Here is a 13,114-nt window from a genome sequence, read left to right as displayed (position 1 = left end):
TCTCATTAATATTAAAGACGAGACCCTCACAGTAGTAGGATGTAAAAATTCGACGTCGGATTTCTCTTGCGTGTGTAGTGGAGACTAATGTAACGCTGTGACCACTATAACAGCATCGACACTCACCACCCTCATCTACACTTCCGCAACCGCTGCCAGTTGCCGTCGCCAAGCGTGTTTCTCCGGACAGAGCGGAATTAAGGGCATATTTTCGGCCTGCTGGACCGCGGACACCTGAGACGCACGCTCACGGTAAGTTACTGGGGATCGTACAAACAAATGTTAATTTATAACCCAGGGGACTGAGATTCCATTTGATTTGCCAGCATACAGAATGATATGTGGTATTTCATTGTTATAACATAAATCAATAATTTAATGCGAATGATTGTATGAGCGTAACGAATTAATTTGGTTGTCTCATCACTTTCACTGGAGAGAGTTGATGATCCTATACCGGCGCTCATCCCTTTCAACATCATAATGTCACAGTGACATCTGTCCTCGTGAAGCTATGTAAACGGTGAAGTTCGAGATTAAACACGCATGATATGGTGTCGATCCTATTTTATCTTTCGGCTGTCAGTCACGCTGACGGAGCGCTGTCAGTCATCCGGCGGTTTGTTTGATGTGTTGTGCTGTGGTTTAATGATTAGATATGTTTAGCTGCAGTGGGTCTGTGATGACTGGTGCTGTGTGGGTGTGGTTCTGGCCGCCCGGTGCTGATGAATTCTGCCTCTGTGTCTCTGGATGCACTGCTTACACAGTTCCCACGATGATGGAAAAACTGAAAATAACGTGAAATCGTGGAATCGTGATTTCCAGGCCTTGAAAACTTATGAGAATTTCTTGCAGGCTATGAATATATATGTTTTTCTAGTTATACTCAGCTTCAGAATACTGCAGAATGGGGCTAGTTGTCACTAGGTCTATGTGTGTGTTTTCTCGGTCAGTGGTTTTGTATTTTGGTTTCAGATGCCCAGTTTAAAACCTTCTTTAAACTGGAATAATTTCATCATATCATATCATATCATTCATTCATTTCTTTATTTATGTTTTGGTATGTTTGATGTTTTCAAATAATTTTGTGATTCATAATTATTTAGTTTTGGTTTGATTATATTTGTGCATCAAATACTGGTCTGTAGCCAGTTTTGGACATATTGTAAGCTTGTTGGGCTTCTTTAAATTAATAGTCCAAATCAGGGGAGAAATATGCAAAGATCAAGCACCGAAACAGTTCTAAACCAAGATGTCAGTGGATTTTGTGAGAGGACAACAAGGGACATTTCCACTAGGAAATAATAATATGCCCACGTGTTTTGGCTACAGTTAAAATCATCACTTTTCACTTCACAATACATTAATTGACGCTCTGGAGTCATGTCATTTGGGGAAGCTGTGGCCTAATGGTTAGAGAGCTGGACTAGTTACCAGAAGGTTGCCGGTTCGAGTCTTGGTGCTGGCAGGAGTTGTAGGTGGGAGGGAGTTAATGAATAGCGCTCTTTTCCACCCTCAATATCCATGGCTGAAGTGCCCTTGAGCAAGGCACTGAACCCCAAATTACCCGGGCGCTGGATCTATAGTTGCCCACTGCTCCGGGTGTGTGTTCACGGTGTGTCCACTTCTCACTGCTGTGTGTGTGTGCACTTGGATGGGTTAAATGCAGAGCACCAATTCTGAGTATGGGTAACCTAAACAGAACAACTCATACACCTTGGCCTAAGGGTGTGCACATTTTCAGCAATTTTTTTAATTGTTGTAACTTTTTTTAGGGTTGCATATCATAGTTTTTCTCTCCAAGAACAAGAGCTATAAGGCCATCCTTAAAAATATTCTTGTTTGCTGTAACCCGACCGACTGTCACGGTATCTGTTCTGGTGGGCTTCTGTCTCGACCACACGGCTGTGGTGGTCTTCTGCGCCGCCCTGGTGGGTTTCTCTCTCGACCACATGGCTCCAGTTCCACCTTGCTCCACCCTGGATTCCTGCCCTGTCGGTTCGTCCCGGGGCCCCTGAACTTTCTGTTCTCTCCTGGCCTTTTGTGTTGTTGTTTTTGTTTTCTCTTTGTTCCCCTCTATGGACCTGGCCCTCCATCCCTCCCCCTGGTCCTCCGCCGGTCCACCTCCTTCCTGGTCTCCTTGGTTTAGTTTTTTGCACTTCCTGTTTCTGTTTCCCTCTGTTGCCTGGCCCTCTGTCCCTCCCCCTGGTCTCCGCCGGTCCACCTCCCTCCTGGTCTCTGTGTTCCTTGGTTTGTTCTTGTATCGGGTGGAGCATCTGGTAGCTGCTCCGTAGAGGAAGTGGTAATGTCACGGTGTCTGTTCTGTGTTTCCCTGGGTCTCCACTAGTGGTCTCACTTCCCCATAGGCACATCACCGCAGACACAACAATTCCCACAAGGCCTTGTCCCTTCATCACAGTAATGGCACTCCTGTTAATTGCACTCAGGTGTCTTCACTTCATAGTCATTACCCTGCCTATTTAAACCAGTCTGTTTCTGTTTGTTTCATGGAGTCCTTACTTTCCGTCACCCAGTTTCATCGCGCTAATTGTGTTCTAGTTTCTTGTTTCCCTTTTTGTTTGTTTTGGACTGATGTTTGGTTATGACCCCTGCTTGTTTTGTTTCTGATTTTGGATTACCCAATTAAAACTCACATTGCACTTGGATCTCTTGTCTCCTGTGTTCCCGATCGTTACATACCCTGTCAATTTAGGACCGCCTCAAATTTTATTTTATTTTTTCTTTTGGTCCGACCGACTTGCAGGTTGTAAATTTGCGTTAAGACCGACCAATTTTTTTTTTTTTACTCTTCAAACAACTAATACAAAAGCAATAAAATAATATTAATTATATTTATAAGTCATACGGGTTCGGGGACGCATAACAGCAAATACTTCTGCGCAATGTTTCTTTGATAAAGGGTTATCAATCAATCAATCAATGTTTCTATTTTTACAACAGAAATGTGAATTCTGCCTGTATTCAGACAGTCTCATGCATACAGACACAGATTCGGGCTAGAATCGCCTATGCAATTTTTAGTTGTTGACATTTCTAATCGTAAACACAGCCATGTTGAAGCCTGCAGTAAATGTTTTGCATTGTTATGGCAGTCCACTCTGCTTATAGTTTTTCGAGAATGTTGCACTCCTGTTTGTCATTGTGCACGAAACTTCACGCCAATAAACCATCAGAAATATTGGTCTTTACCAATATATTGAATCTTTACATTCCTCCTGCCTGTTTTCCGTGGATTTACCTTTATTTGGTGTTATTTGCCGTATAAAACGTATTTAGACATGCAAAATCTATTTTACAATTGACTCAATGAACACATGGCTCTCAAATTAAACAGGATTGTTTTCACAAAAGTGACAACCCAAGAAAGCAAAGTAAACAGTCTCTCATTTGTAGGTTGCATTGACACCTAGGGGTGGATGCAAGTAAAAGTATAAAAGTACCTCATTTTTTTTTCTTCTCACCTGAAATTCATGCAATAAACATTTTTTTGGGGGGCCTCCCAATACAGGTATAAAGGTTCATCATAGGACTATAATCCTGCCATGGGAAAGGGTTAACTAAATTTTTAAGGAAGATTTTCAAGTACAGAGGTTTTAGCCATTCAAACCTGTAATGCATATGACTAGATATCTTCTACCACATAGACTGAAATGGTTTAATCTTACTCTAACTTTACACAGATAGAGGCTTAATGGAAGGTTTTAACAGAAAGCTTGAACTGTGGCCCAGGAAAAAAAAAGAAGCAATTTTTATAAACCTCACATTGGTGCAAGTTATTAAATGTGTTATTTTTATTATGCCATTGACTCCTTTTTTCTTTCCTTTTTTTTCTTTTTTTTGATAGCCAGAATACTGTTTTAATATTTCTGTATGTTGCCTTTTATATGTTTTCAATTAAATAAGTACTTATTCAGTAATTGTAAAATAAAAAATAAAAATACAATAATAATAATTTATTTATTTATTTATTTTTGGTTCTGTTTGCTAAGGGACTTACTCTCAGAAAAAAAACATACAATATTAGTCGCTGAGGTGTTATCCTCTCAAAAGGTACTAATATGTACCATTTAGGTACTAATATTCACTTTTAGGGGTTAATAATGTACAAAGATGTACTTTTTGGAAGGGTAACGCCCCAGTAAAAAAAAAATCTAAGAGTCTACAGTACTGTAATAAATAAAAATAAAATGAAAATATATAAAAATTATGTTAAGGTGGTTACCCTTAAATGTGGCCAAGCAACATTTCTCAAAAAAATGTGGCCAGCAAAATTGCTCAAAAAAGTTGCCCCGTGTATCATAAGTCTTACTGTTGTGCTTCTTATTGTTTTTTACGGATCCTTATTTGATTACATTTCGTTGGGTGGCTTCAATAAGATCCCATACGTTGCACATTACTGTCACAACCCTCCTTGCCAAACACACTGCAGTATTTAGATTGGCAACACAACTGTTACACCATAACAGAACTTCCCTTTGTGATTGAAACATGTTCTGCATCTGTATAGAGCTCTTTTACCACATAGACTGAAAGTTTTTAATCTGTTTACTCTTACTCTAAACTGAGAAAGTTTTAAAGCATATCTCCATAGCACAGACTTGTATGGTCACATGCGTTCACCCATGACCGGCAAGCAGCTTCATTAATTTGAATATGCTGAGATAAAACACTGCTGTTTCATTCCCCATCTGTTTAGATTAAAACTTTATGTAAGTTCTTCAGATATCAGGGCATTACAAGTTTCAAAGGTCAGCACAAATGTAAACCAAGGTAGACTTAATAAACTTAATCATTTTCATTCCCAGGTCCTCTGGTAGTGGTTTACTTCAGTGAGTTTGGTTTGTTTTCCTAGGGACATTTGTAAACTTCTCAAGAGTAAATTTGTTTTGCATATGCACTATTGGCCTGTATGGAAACAATGTACTTTATGTGGCTCCAAAATGTATGTAAGTCACTTAAGTCACACTGTAAAATGTACCATTTTTGGTTGTTATTATGCAGATACCACTTGGTTTGACATTTTATGTAATGCAATGCAACCTATTATGCCTCTTTCTACAATATGTAATATAAGTCTCAGGTGTCCCAAGAATGTGTCTGTGAAGTTTCAGCTCAAAATACCCAGGGGCCATCTTGTATCTGCCAGTTTTAATTTAGTATTACTGACATATCATTACAGTTTTATGAATATTTTTTCATTAGCTTTTAAATGTATATTTTATTATAATTTTGTTGTGTGATTTCAACAAATTTATATTATATTTTTTAAATAATAATATTTATGTTTATTGAGTTTTTATTTCAATTTATGTATGTATTTATTTTTTTAGTTACAGTCAAATTATTTCAGTTAGTTACCAAGACAACAGTTCTATTTTTATAGTTTAATTTTAATTTTTTATTTAATTTTAAATTTAGTAAATTTTTATCTAATAATTATTTTATTTCAGCGTTTTTCAATTAACAAAATGTTTTTAACAGCTTCAGTTTTAGTTAACAATAATTACCCTGCACTATCTGAAATATATATATATATATATATATATATATATATATATATATATATATATATATATATATATATATATATATATATATATTCTTCTTAAGATAAAGACTCTGGAATCTTCCTGCATTTGACTCTTAGCTACTTAATAATGTAAAATGTGATAAATTGGCTTTATGTTTTATTTTTTATATATATTTTTTTCCCTTTGCAGTTTTTATAGGGAACTTGACTTTGATGTTTCTCATAAACTTGCAATGTCTGCAGACTGTGAACTCATGACTGGCTGGACATCTGGGAGCCAAATGTGTGTGTGTGTGTGTGTATGTGCGTGTGTGTGTGTATGTGTGTGTGTGTGTGTGTGTTTGTGTGTCTGGAGGATATATTTAGCAAATGTTTAACTCATGCAATTGTTCACTATTTTATAAACCCCTGGTTTGCTGTCATTTCGCTTAATGAAAAATAACATTTTGGAACAGATGATGTAATTGTGAAATGTCATTATTGGTTCAAACTAGTTTATTAAGTACTCATTTTCTCCAAGAAGCTGAACTACAATCCAGATGTGTTTCAGTGTGTTGTAGACCATATAACAAGTCACCAGTAGTGCTGTGTTATGCTATTTTCTCCAAAACTGCTGTTGTTCATTCTCCATAGAAGAGAGATTTTGTAATCACTTTTGTGTGTTTGTACTCTTGAAGTAGATTTATTTATTTATTTATTTATTTTTATGTGACAAACAGGTCAAGGTAAACTACTTAATTTAAGGTTAATTAAGTTGTATGGCTCATTATTTTATAATGCAATGGCTCATAAATTAATTTAAAAAAAAAAAACTATCCTTACTTGATGCTCTGTGTCTGGCATTTATTTATTTATTTGATGCAGTGCTTGTACTTAAGGCTCAACAATAAGACTAACAATAAGTCTGGGAGATTTGGGCAAATGCATTTTCATTGTCAGTATCATGCAGTGTCTTGCATTTATTAATGTGTTTTTATGTCTTGCAAATGTAAAAAAAAAAAAAAATAGTAAACAGTGTTCATTTGAATATTGCTTTTTAAAATATGAATTTTTATGAATGTGTTCATGAATTTATAGTGGTCATAAAGTTACAATTCAATATTGTGTTAATAGTACAAAAAACAAACAAAAAAATTAAAAATGCAATCAAATTAAACTCCCTTGATCTGCAACATGTTTTTCTACCAACACCAAAATTCTATGAAAACAGTGAGAACTGTTATAGAACACTCATTCAAATTATTTGAGAACATTTGGGAATGTAAAGTTGATGAAAAACTTTAATTGGTTCTAAACATCCCTGTGCATAATTATTTAACCCCCACATTTTGTGCAGAATCTTTTATTCTTTACAACCTCCAATAAACACTGCCTTAAACAGTGCTTGGAAGCCTTTTTCATTCTTCTGCAATCTTAGCCCATTCCTCACTTGAAAAAAACTCCAGATCACTGATAATCTTAGTTTTTTTTTTTTTTTCATTATCACTGATTTATTTAAATTCCACAAAATATTTTAAATAAGATTTATTTCTGAAGTCTGAAAAGGCCACTCAAGAGCATTCTAGAACTGTAACCTGAACCAAGAATAACTGGATTTGGATGTATACATTGGGATGGCTGTCCTGCAGGAAAGTCCATTGATCATCAAGCTTCAGTCTCTGCACCAAAGAGATTGCAGTCATTGCCAAAATGGCCTGATACTTCAAAGAACCCATGCTTGTCTTTATACAGGCAAGATTCCCACTTCCTGCAACAGCAAAACATCCTCATAACAAGAACAGCCCGACTCCATGCTTGACTATGGAAATGGTGTTCTTCTGCTCATAAGCTTTGTGATTCTTGCAGGCATAATGCTGATCTATGGGTCAACAAGTTTCAGTTGGGTCACATCATCGCATAAAACATTCTTCCAGAACTCCAGAGTAGAGGTCTTCACAGTGCACCCGAGACCCGTCGACCCCGGACCCGACCCGGGACCCGTACGGGTTCGGGTCTATATTTTAAATCATCAGCCGGGTCCGGGTCGGGTCCGAATCTATTACCTCGGGTCCCGGGTCTGTTTAACATTGTGTGTAATACCCGTGCGATCGCCGATCGGAGTCATCGGACTCGGAGAACATCCGGCCGTTATCAAAGACTGCTTGAGTTTTTTGTAACTTGCAACTTGTAAAATTAGGAAAAGAAAAGAGTGAGCCAAAAAAAAAGTGATCTCTCTCTCTCTCTCTCTCTCGCTCGCAGACTCGAGTTAATATACAAGTGCACACGGTAATGCTTGCAGACTTGACACACTCATGTTTAATATATTTCAAATCAGCAACACAATCTGAGGTGAACTGTCACATGAATGCTTTCTATTACGCTCAAATTGCGTTAAGGCATTTTAGGTTGATAAAGCTAGCACGCATGTGCAGTCATGTTTCTATGGCAAGCAGTGAGGGACACTTCGACCGCCAAACCGCGTTTTACATTTTCTCCCATTTTTATAATATTATAAATGAACCGTTTAATCTTAAAGTTTTAGTGGTTCAGATTCAGACTCGATGCAGAGCAGAGAGCACAGACAGAGATCAGATGATGATAGTAAATAAATAACGTCAGCGGCCATGGCATTGCATGAGCGATCGTTAGTATAGTTCAGAAGGGCAAACAGTCTAAGTTATTATGCGAATTAACTCGAGTCAGAATGTACATGTGCACAGTAGCATTTGTCATCCGTCACCGTGACATCAAGTGGACTTTTGAAGGTGAAATAATGAGTGGATTCAGCTTGGACTTGGAATAACGAGAGGAATAACATGAATAACTTTCTTGACGGAGGATTGTAATGCATCACAGGCAGTCAGGTACAAGGAAGAGAGATCACGGCTCTTTAAATTAGGTAAGACAAAAAGCTGTATTCTTCGCAACAGGTTTATTGACTTGTAATAGCAATTTAAGGTGGAATATGTCAACGTCGGGTCCAGTCGGGTCTGTGTCTTCCCGGCGGGTTCGGGTCCAGATTTCAAGTAATATACGGGTCCGGGTCGGGTCCGGGTAGACATTTCTCGGATCTACATTGGTCCGGGTCCAGCTTTTGAAATAATAGACGGGTCCGGGTCGGTTCGGTGTAGTACATTACGGGTCTCTGTCGGGTTCGGGCAAGAATTTTTGGACCCGTGAAGACCTTTAGCTCATTCATGGGCTAAATGTTTGTTTTGTCATGGAGTTTCCAAAGGCTTACTTGTGTTTTAACATAATTTTGTGCCCTAACATTAAACATACATTCTTACATACTTAAAACACATATTTAGTGTTTTTTGCATCATATAGACCAAGTCTGGTGCAAATTGTATGATTACAATTGATTAGAATATATGAGCAAAATATGAAAGTTTGAAGGGTAGCCATGGCCACAGTATTTAAGATATTAAGAATCCCTGCCATGTTTTGAAATTATTCTAATATATTTTTAAGCAAATGGATTGAAAATAAGAGGGTGATTTCAAAGCATTCTGAAAATGATGCCTCCTGCTGGCAGTTGTCATTGTTTTCAGTTGTCAAACTTTAACCCATAAGTCACATCCATGATGACGCTCCTAAAGTTTGCAGACGACACTACAGTGATCGGCCTCATCCAGGACGGTGATGAGTCTGCTTACAGACAAGAGGTTGAGCAGCTGGCTGTCTGGTGCAGTCTTAACAACCTGGAGCTGAACACGCTCAAAACAGTGGAGATGATCGTGGACTTTAGGAGAAACCCACCTGCACTTTCCCCACTCACCATCATGAACAGCACTGTGACTGCAGTGGAGTCATTCAGATTCCTGGGAACCACCATCTCTCAGGACCTGAAGTGGGACAATCACATTGACTCCATTGTTAAAAAGGCCCAGCAAAGGTTGTATTTCCTTCGCCAGCTGAGGAAGTTTAACCTGCCACAGGAGCTTCTAAAACAGTTCTACTCGGCCGTCACTGAGTCTGTCCTCTGTACTTCAATAACTGTCTGGTTTGGTTCAGCAACAAAATCAGACATCAGAAGACTACAGAGAACTGTTCGGACTGCTGAAAGGATTATTGGTGCTCCCCTGCCCACCCTTCAAGAACTGTATACATCCAGAGTGAGGAAAAGGGCTCATAAAATCACTCTGGATCCCTCACATCCAAGTCACCCCATCTTTGAACTTTTGCCATCTGGCCGGCGCCTCAGAGCTGCAAACACCAGAACAGCAAGGCACAAGAACAGTTTCTTCCCCCAGGCAATCTACCTCATGAACAGTTAAATGTTCCCTACTTATGCTTATAAACGTGCAATATCCTTATATTTATTTGTTAACCCTCCATCCTAGAACATTCTCATTCAATCCTATTCCATTATCATTTATAGCACAATTGTTTATACACTTATTTATTTGTCAATTTGTAAATCTCTTTTTTTTTCTTTTTTTTGTGTGTTGTTGTCTCTGTGTACTGGAAGCTTATGTCACTAAAACAAATTCCTTGTATGCGTAAGCATACTTGGCAATAAAGCTCTTTCTGATTCTGATTCTGATGTGTCAGAAACTGCTGAAGTTTCATCAAAATCAGACAATGTATGCTGAAGTTATAACAGTTATAAATGTATTTCCCCCCTATTTATCCCATCTGTGAACTTCTGATAGAGACAGAAGAAGAAAATAAATACATAAATCCTTTAAAAAAAAATAGCCTAAAACTTGAGCCCTTATATGTTTAAACTATCAGCTAGCTTGTTTAGACCTACAGTACCATTGAAAAGTTGTGTGATGATAACTTGCATATATATATATATATATATATGTTTATATAAAAGTTTCTTGTCCTATGCTCAACAATGCTGCATTTATTTGATCAAAAATACAGTAAAACTTTTTTTATAATATTTATAATATTGTTAAATATTATTATAATTTAAAATATTCTTAACCAATTTATTCCTCAGATAAATTTTCAGCAACCATTTCAAAGTCTTCAGTGTAACTTGATCAGTCAGAAATCAATCTAATATGCTGATTTGCTTATTATTATCAATATTGAAAATTGTGATGCATTTTTGCATTGTTTATTTGAAATAGTAATATTTTTGTAACAATGAAATAGTCTTAAGTGTCACAATTTAATGCATCCTTGTTGCATAAAAGTAGTACTTTTAAAAAAATAATAGTATTGACCTCAAGCTGTCAGTTGCCCATCAGCCACACCACTCTCTCTCTCTCTCTCTCTCTCTCTCCCTGCGTGTGGGTTGCATGCAGGGAGTGGAAGTGTGGTGTGGGGGGTGAGAGCGGCAAGTTTTCAAGTTTAAGCTTCTTTTTTTCTGTGGTTTGATTTTTTTTTTTTTTTTTTTTGGTTTATCACTTCTTTTATTTTATGGTTTTGAAAAAGGGGGAAAAATAAAAAGAACTGGGGTAATTTATTGATTTAATTAAGGCCATTGCGTCTCTTTATCAATCAAAAATGGGTGTAAAGTGCTCTCGGATCAAGGTTTTACTGTAGAAGATGTACTGTTAGCAATGGGCGAGATTGTGGGGCACGAAAAAATAGCATCGGCATCCAGAATGAACAAGGCGGTAGTGGTGTTTTTAAAAGATGAAAAATTCGTAAACAGCCTTGTTGAAAAAGGAATTGTTCTTACAGATTCCCTGGTGCAAGTAATGCCTTTGCACGCACCTGCTACCAGGGTTACCATTTCAAATGCTCCGCCATTCATTTCCAGTGAGAAAAATATAAAAGAAGTCGCTTTGGAAAGTTTGCTGGATCCATTAAAATGTTGCCGTTCGGGTGTAAGAAACATGTGCTGTTTTTTCAAAGACAAGTTTTCATGTTGTTAAAAATGCAATCTAAGGAATTGGATATCTCGTTTCGTATTCAACATGGGGACAGTTCCTATATGATTTTTGCAATAACGGATAGCTTCAGATGTTACAAATGCGGGAATTTATGACATAAGAAGTTCACGTACCCGCATAAGATTCAGTCAGAAAAGAAAAAAAAAGAACTAAATGGATAAGCGAAAAAAGCGAAAGTCAAGATAAAGAAAAAGGCCCATAGTCACAAAGGAATGATTCCAGGAAAAAAACAAACAAAAGATAAACGCGGTTAACGAGAACGATTCAGAGGCTATAGTTTAAGCAGAGAAACCCAGCGTTATCCCTCAGACTGGTTCTCCATCAAAAATTAGATCAAAGTTCAAAGTCGGAGGTGAGTGAGTTTATTTAATCTGTGCGAGCTGGTGATAATGCTGTAGGCTTGATTGCTTTGGGTGATGTAGTGGATGTTGTTAAGGAGAAGGAAAGTGTGTATGTTGAAGAGGTTGCGAGTGTTAGCGTGCTACAGAATAATGTGATTATGAAGAGTGAAAACAGTGATGAAGACTTGGAGGATTGTGACAATTGTTCAGTTTTCTCAGAGATTGATTGTAGTCAAGTGGTGGAGGAGGTGTATTCTGTCGAAGAATTAAATGCTTTTCTGGATTTAACTAAAGGGAAAAAGGTTGATGTTGCAAAATATTTCCCAGATGTTAATAAGTTTATAAAATCCGTAGTGAAAGCACAGAAGTCGACAGGCTACGAGGTCCTTTCAAAACAAAAATTTAATGCTGCATTGTTGAAAGAAAAGTTTATTGAGAAATTTGAAATGTTTTGGAAGGAATGGGTCTCTAAGAAAAATGATTTTGATAATTTGATACAATGGTGGGAAATAGGAAAGACACAAATACAAATATTTTGTCAGCAGTATTCATGTTTTTCAACAAGTAAAATAAAACAGAAAATTTCTGAAATAGTACAAGAGATTTTATACATTACATCTGGTATGATTCAGGAATCTAATGCATGTTCCGCTGGAAAATAAATGAGATCTAGAAAATTTGTTGCAAGTGCAGGCAAAAGGTAGCCTAAGATCACGATTTATATCTGTTCATGAGATCAATGCTCCTACAGCATTTATTTTTTTTTTTTTTAATTTAGAAAAGGTGTCAAAACAACTAAATGAAATTTATTGTCTGACAAAACCCGATGGACAAAAGATTTCTGAGGCAAGAGAAATTAGTAAGTTTGCGGTGGACTTTTACTCAAACTTGTATATAAAGGAAGAAACGGATCCTGAATGTGTTTCACAGATACTGCAGCAGTTGCCTTCTCTCACTAAAACACAGAGGGAGAGTTTGGACAGTTATGTATTATTTGAGGAGTTGACTGATGCCGTTAAACAGATGAAGCCGGGAACAGCCCTGGAATCGATGGACTATCAGTGGACTTTTTTAAAGCTATGTGGAACTACATCAGAAGAGATTTATATGAGGTGATCCAAGAGTTTTTTTTTTAAGAAAAACGCCTTCCCACAAGTTGCCAACAGGCAGTATTAACATTATTACCGAAAAAGGGGGACTTGAGTGATCTTAAAAACTGGAGGCCTGTGTCAATTCTAACAATAGACTTTAAGCTAATAGCTAAAGTGTTGGCAAATAGGCTGAAAACTGTATTAGGAGACGTAATACATCAAGATCAATCATATTGCATACATAAAGATCCATATATGATAACATTTTTATGATCAGGGACATTTTAGATT

At 37.2% G+C, this 13,114-nt stretch overlaps 1 protein-coding gene across 3 annotated transcripts in view; it reads left to right on the top strand.

Moving 5' to 3' along the window:
* LOC113093159 (janus kinase and microtubule-interacting protein 1-like) overlaps positions 1-13,114 on the top strand; it is a 42,896-nt gene continuing 29,782 nt past the window's right edge. For 2 of the 3 annotated variants that reach the window (XM_026259019.1, XM_026259018.1), the window contains exon 1: positions 4-252. The gene's annotated coding sequence lies outside the window, so the exon portion shown is untranslated. Of the gene's footprint in view, positions 253-13,114 lie in introns of all 3 variants that reach the window. The other variant, XM_026259020.1, reaches the window with a different exon arrangement.

Source organism: Carassius auratus, unplaced genomic scaffold (assembly GCF_003368295.1).
Source record: "Carassius auratus strain Wakin unplaced genomic scaffold, ASM336829v1 scaf_tig00214902, whole genome shotgun sequence".
NCBI lineage: Eukaryota > Metazoa > Chordata > Actinopteri > Cypriniformes > Cyprinidae > Carassius > Carassius auratus.
This window is presented reverse-complemented; position numbering and strand designations above follow the sequence as displayed.